Source organism: Sorex fumeus, unplaced genomic scaffold (assembly GCF_029834395.1).
Source record: "Sorex fumeus unplaced genomic scaffold, SorFum_2.1 ptg000128l, whole genome shotgun sequence".
Taxonomy (NCBI): domain Eukaryota; kingdom Metazoa; phylum Chordata; class Mammalia; order Eulipotyphla; family Soricidae; genus Sorex; species Sorex fumeus.
The window spans coordinates 5,194,082-5,201,389 of NW_026606185.1; the positions used below are offsets into that span (position 1 = coordinate 5,194,082).

General features: G+C 40.4%; 1 pseudogene; it reads right to left on the reverse strand.

Annotated features, from left to right (window-relative positions):
* Positions 1-6,843: 6,843 nt before the first annotated feature.
* Positions 6,844-6,937, reverse strand: LOC130045608 (uncharacterized; annotated as a pseudogene).
* Between the last annotated feature and the right edge of the window lie 371 nt (positions 6,938-7,308).

The window sequence follows — 7,308 nt, forward strand, 5'->3', positions numbered from 1 at the left end:
ACATCAATAAATACTTAAGTATGAGATATTGATTAATGTAAAATATATTTTACATGATATATTTATTGATGTAAGATATATTTACAGGATATATTTATTGGTATTTCTAAGAGAAGTAGAAAACACAATGAATTGGAATTATATTCAGTGCTCACTGATGGTGGAATTGTTAAAATTGCCGTCATACCAAAACCATAAAACATACTTAATACAATTTAATATAAAAATATCAGTGAAAGTTTTGAATAAAATAGAGCAAACATTACTGAAATTTGTATGGAAACACAAAATCTGAATAGTCGTTCTTCAAATCAATCTTGAGGGAAAATAAGAACAGATGCATCACATGCCCACACCTTAAACTATTCTACAAAAAGTGTGGTTGGGATAAAAGCGAACAGACTGATGAAATATAATTGAGAGCTCAAAAATAAATGTATATACAGAATAAATGCATATATACGTACAGTTAAATCACAATGAAAATGCCAAAACAAAACAAAGGAATGTGTCCTCATAAGTGAAGGGTGAACTGGATAACCACATGCAAAATAATGATATCTATCACCATTTCACACTATGTACAAAAGTGTACTCAAAATGAATTAAAATTTTGGTTGTTGGACATTGAATACCCAAAACAAGCTGTAATATTAATTGATATCTGTTAATGTTGTGAAAATCATAGTTCTAGACACAGGTCTTGTTGATGAATATGAAAAAAATCAAATGCAGTGGATTATATAGGCAAAGCACTCCAGGATAGTAAATCCAATTATATCTTTGTCACTGTCACTGTCCTCCCGTTGTTCATCGATTTGCTCGAGAGGGCCCAGTAACGTCTCCATTGGAGACTTTGTTGTTATTGTGTTTGGTATATCGAATACATCACGGGTAGCTTGCCAGGCTTTGCCTTGCGGGCGAGATACTCTAGGTAGCTTGCCGGGCTCTCCGAGAGGGGCGGAGGAATTGAACTCGGGTCGGCCATGTTGGCTGCATGCAAGGCAAACGTTTCTTTCCAATAGCAAGTCAAAAAAAAAATCTGATTGCTTAAACTGAAAAGTTTCCATAGGGCCCCAAGAGAAATCCAGTAAATGGGGCATTTGCTTTGCATGCTATTGATTCAGATTTGATCCTGTCACACCATATGTTCCTATGTTCCCCTAACCCTGCCAGGAGTGATCCCTTCATTATACAGCTATGAATCAGCTCTGAGCACTGCTGCTACGGTCCTAAAACCAAACCCCTGAAAAAAGAATTAAAAAGCTTCTGCACAGTGAAATAAACTAATTAAAACAATGACAACACAGATATATATTAGGATAAAAGAAGATACTTGCATACCATATATCTAACTAAAGGCTAATATCTAGGAGATGTAAAGATCTCAGAAAATTCAACAACAAAAAGTGAAACATCTTTAAAAAAAGGTGGTTAGAAGAAAGAACTGAACAGACCGTTCACCAAGGAAGATATACAGATGACCAAAAGGCGCAATGCAAAATGCTCAATTATCTGAGTTTCCTTTTCCCCTAGAGTGTGTTGGGAGTATCCTCCCAGGATGGGAGAAGCATGCTGAGAGTAGACTATAGACCAAAGATGATTGCCACTCAATGCCTCTTTTGCAAACCACAATACCCAAAAGGAGAGAGACAACAAAAGGGAATAAATCCCCTGCCACAGAGGCAGGGTGGAATAGGGGTTGGGGAGTGGGAGGGATACTGGGACCCGTGGTGGTGGAAAATGGGCACTGGTGGAGAGATGGGTGTTTGGTCATTGTACAATTGAAACCCAAGCACAAAAATTTGTAAATCTACAACTGTACCTCATGGTGTTTAACTAACAAAAATTAAAAAAAAATGCAAATGATGGAGAATGGGCATTGGTGGAGGGATGGGTACTGGATCATTGTATAACTGAAACGCAAGCACAAAAATTTGTAAGTCTACAACTGTACATTATCGTGCTTCACTAATAAAAATTTTTAAAAATGCTCAATAATACTTATAATCTGGGAAATGCAAATAAAAATTTGAAACCTATGAAATGTGAAACCTATGAGAATGTTCTAATTGCTGTGAGAAGGACATATCAAAAATGTCAAAAACAAAAAGTGCGCATGAGAGTGTGGATTCTTTGAGCACAGAGAATGCCTCCATGAAAACAGTTTGGAAATTTCTAAAAATAAACAAGAAAACAGATAAAACACACACACACAATATCCCTCACCCACACCACATATATATATATATATATATATATATATATATATATATATATATATACCACATCATTCAGGAATTCACTTCCAAAGAACATATCTATCCAAAGTATCTAAAAACATTTATCTGAAAAGAAGAATGTGTCTCAATGGTCACTGTACACTACATGTAACAACAAAGACTTTTAAATTTTTTTTTCTTTTTTGCATTTTGGTTCACACCCAGCGATGCACAGGGGTTACTCCTAGTGCATGCACTCAGGAATTACTCCTGGCAGTGCTTGGGGGACCATATGGGATACTGGGAATTGAACTGGGGTTGGCCGTGTGCAAGGCAAAGGCCCTACCTGTTGTGCTATTGCTCCAGCCCAACAACAAAGATTTGAAAACATCTTAAGGACCTAATGATAGTTGGGTGATTAAATAAGTTGAATGAAATACTTCTCTTGATCACTTAATCACATGGCATCTCGAGACTCATTGATTTGCTCGGGCAGGCGCCAGTAATATCTCCATTCATCCCTGTTGCATGCTAGTGTAGCCCAATGGTGTCTGCTCGTTATAGGAACACAAACAGCCTCAAAACGATCATTCAGGGTCTTGACAAAGAAGTCTGACCATCTCATAGGTGGGCAGACACGCGATCTTTTGGCATTCTGTGAAATCCAGTTGGTAATGGCTCTAGTTCAGCAGTTGTCTCCAAATCTCATTACGTGTCCAGCCCATCTGATTTTCGACGACTTGGCAAACAAGACAGCATCCCTGATTCTTGACCATCAATGGAGGTCGGAACTCCAGGTTCTTTCGCTCATTTGAGTGAAGCGTGATACTCCAAGCATGACATATCAAAAATGCCAAAAACAAAAAGTGCTTATGAGAGTGTCGGTTCTTCAAGTGTTCGGGTCTGACCAAGCATAGCTCTTTCAATTCCTCTTTGGGAGACCAAAGAGCATTCTCATCCTGTTTTTGTAGGGCCCAGGTCTCTGAGGCGTATGTTAATGCAAGAAGAAAAGTGGAATAGAAGAGATAGGCCCAGAACAGGAGGTTCTTCGTGCTCTTCGCTATTTCTTCAATGCTCTTGAAGGCATTCCAAGCCACTTTCTTCCGCCTGCGCAACTCAGATGCCAGGTTATTTGTAATATTGAGTTATTGACCAAGGTACACATAACAGTTGCATTCGGAGATGTTCATCCAGTTGAGAGCAAATAGAACATCAGGAATGAGACTGTTTCTCATAATTGTCTTCTCATGTTGTCTTCGTGAGATTCAGCTGCAGTCTGACCTTTCCACACTCATGGTTGAAGTTGGCCAGCATTTGTGACGTTTGACTGATGTTTGGTGTTATTAGAACAAAGCCATCAGAGAGGTGGAGGTGGTGTAGTTGCCGACTGTCTATCTTCACTCCCATTCCTTCCCATTCCAGTCATCACATGACGTTCTCGAGGGTGGCACTGAAGAGTTTCAGTGAAATGGTATCAACCTGCCAAACCCCTCTCTTGATGTAAATGACCACCTCCCTGTAGAATGGTGAAAGCCTGGTAGTGAATCTGCAATACAGCTCAAGGAGGATCCTGATGTATTGAGTTTGAATGCCCTGTTTGGCTAGGGCCTCGATGACCGCTTCAGTCTCAAGAGAATCAAAGGCCTTATTTAAATCAATGAATGTTAGACAGAGTGGCATATTGAACTCCCGAGAAACTCAATGAGCTTGGTTATCATGTGGACTTGGTCGATCATGCTGAATCCTTTGCAGAACACAGCTTGCTGTCATGGTTGTCCTTCATTTAGTGTTCTGCCAATCCTATTCAGAATGACTCGAGTGAACAGCTTGTAGACGACAGACAATAGGCAGATCGGGCAATAGTGGCCAATGTCATGGATGTCTCCCTTCTTGTACAGTAATACAGTCCTGCTGGTTTTCTATTGGGACAGAACCTTGAATTCAGACAGTTAGTGTGTGAAAAGCCAAGTCAGTGTATAGATTAGTACTGATGGCAGGTTCTTCAGGTGTTTGGTTCGACCTTGTCTGGGCTGGGTGCTGTTTACTTCTTTACTGATGAAATGGCATGTCGGATTCTGAAAGGAGAACACTGGGAACGACATATCCATTCTGTGGAATTTGGTATGTGGGCAGATGGACATGGCTATAGAAGAAATCCGAGTAGAAGTCATGGATAATCTCTCCATTGCCCTTCTGGAAGATGTGATAGATCCATCAAGATGTCGGAGGGCAGTCATCTTTGTCTTGTAGTTGGTGAAGTACAGGCGGGCATGGTAAATGCTTTACCCAGCTTCTGCTGCTTCTGCCAGTACTACTGCTCTTCTCTCTTTGAAGCCTTTCTTTATCGCTTCTCTACACTCCTTTGCGAGCTCAAACATTCTCTTGTGGTTGCCTGAGGCTTGCGCCAAGCCACGTTGGCAAATGAGCTCGAGAGTTTTTAAAGACAGTCTTTTTTTGTGTGGCTATTTCTCTCTCGGCGTCCTTTGCACAATCATGGAGGTTCTGAGCCAGTTTATCGTATTTCTCGTCAATGTTGTCAATAACGTCATCTTCCCATGTTGCGGCAAGAGTGGCAAAGAGCTCCCAGTTGGTGGTTGTTCTGGGAGTTCTCTTCTTAAACTTTGCAGCCCTTTTTCCCTGCTCCGTGAAGTAGGATTTTGCACAAAGGAGACAGTGGTCCAATCTCGTTTGGAGATTTGGGACAACTGCAACATTGGTCAGGCAAGACCGTGGATTGAATATGATGTGGTCAATTTCGTTGTGGAACCATCCACTGGGAGACTCCTATTTCCAATGTTTAGATTCGGCTTTCTGGAATTGTGAGTTATCATGGAATACTACTCATCTATGAGAAACAATAAAATCTTGCCTTTTGTAATGTTATAACTGAAATTAAGAGGTCACTTTATGCAAAATTCACCACAAGGTGAAAGAAAACTTAGAAGTTTCTTTCTCTTCTGTGGTACATAGAGAAATAAGGAAAGGGATATGCAACATCTGATTAAAAACAATCCCAAGATTATTACTGCAAAGTTGAGGCTACCAAACCTGTGGGCAGATTGGATTGAAATGGTTTAAGAAACCTAATGGACTGGCCTAAGTGAGACTGGCATTCTGGCTGTAGAGTAGTGATGTGAATATGTGCATCAAAGTAAACCTGTAAGTCACTTTTTGATGGAGGAATATTCAGCAGTTCTTGGAGATTGCTCCTGGCTCCGTGCTCAGAGATCACTACTGGCTGGATACAGGGCTCACCATCCAGGAGGATGCTAGGGATTGAACCTGGGGCAGTTACTTGTAAGTTCTATCTCTCTGGCCCCGCATATGTACAGTTTTACACACCAAAGCTACCACAATAAAATAAAATATATAATGAGAAAAGTAAAAGATTTTTAAAAGTGTATTTTTGATTCTCCTCTGAAGTTGTTTTGTATTGGAGATATTGATTACTAATTGTGAAAGGTATGCTCACTATTCCATTTTAAAAGCATATTTTTAATGCACAGTGTTATGCAATTATGAAGGTATGAGGTAAGATGAATATAGGGAATGGGTATTAAACATAAGGTTGAAGGGATTACTACAGCTGGAATTATCTGTTTGTGACTTTGGCCAGATGATTTTACTGGAACATACATGCTGTATCCATCTGTTTTGAGATGCATGCCAGATTTTCTCCATGATGAAGTCCTTATTTCCATGCTTTTAGCAATGTCCTACTCTTTTTTTCTTTTTCTGTTAGAGCAGTGATTTTCAAATAGTAGCACTGTAGCACTGTCCTCCCATTGTTCATTGATTTGCTCGAACGGCACCAGTAATGTTTCCATTGTGAGACTTGTTACTGTTTTTGGCAGACTGAATATGCCACGGGGAGCTTGCCAGGCTCTGCTGTGTGGGCGGGTTACTCTCGGTATTTTGCTGGGTTCTCAGAGTGGCAGAGGAATCAAACCCGGGTCAGCCGTGTGCAAGGCAAGCACCCTACTCACTATATTATCACTCCAGCCCTAAATACATACCCTAAATACATATATAAAATGCTTCTCGTAGGAGTGAAAGCAGACAGGGGAGTGGGAGGCATATGGGGGTGGAAGGGAGTGGATACTGTTGGAGGGATCAGTGTTGAGAGATTGTATGCCTGAAACCCAATCATGAATAATGGTAATTTCATGACTAAATTGAGAAAAAAAGAAGACTCTAAGGTATCCAGCTAATTGTTTTTAAAATGGTGCCATAATATCCTGAGAGTTAACTGGAAAAGTTTTGTTTTTATGGCCACATTAAGCAGTGTCCAGGGCCTAATGCCAGCTTGTGCTTAGGTGTCAGTTATGGTAATGCTTGGAGTTTTCAGCCCACTGGTCTTTCTGGTCTGATTAATCTGAAAAGAACCAACAAAAACCATTTAATATTCCAGGGAAATAAATATTTCTGGAAACTGTATCTATTCAATTGTAAACATCCGAGCACTTTGATTATCGTATTTTGCTGTAAAATATAGTACAGTGACATACCTCTCTCCTTTCCTCCAAAAAGGCTCCAAGGCAGGCATCTATCTCTGAAGCTGGTGCACGATACCCCAGTGTAATGCCCAGTACCATGAGCCAGCCCCTCGTCTCCTCAGCACTGCCAGATGTGTCCTTACTGCATTCTCCAAGATTTAAAGGAGGCACATATCACACAAACACATGAATCATCCTGCTTATGAATCAGAAAAGGATCTCTCTGTTCTTACATATGTGATCAAGAGATTATCTGGCAAGTAATATGGAGTCCTTACTTATATTCTTCCTCTCTCTTAACATAGAGCCCATCAAACAAAGTCTCACAGGTGGTAACTGTCCTTTGATTTTTGATAGAAATCATGTAAATTTACTTGGTGGACAAAATTTAGTTACCCAAGACTTTTAGCTTTAGGCTAATGGCTGGTTCTACTTACTTGTTTGTTTATTTGGGAGGATCTCTCCAGAAGTACTGAGGGGTTAAGGAACCACTGCCAGATGTACTTTGCCCCTGCTGCAGGCCTGCCAGTTTAGCACCCAGGCCTGTGGGTGTGGTACTGTTTGAATCTGGTAGTGCTGGGAGCCACCAG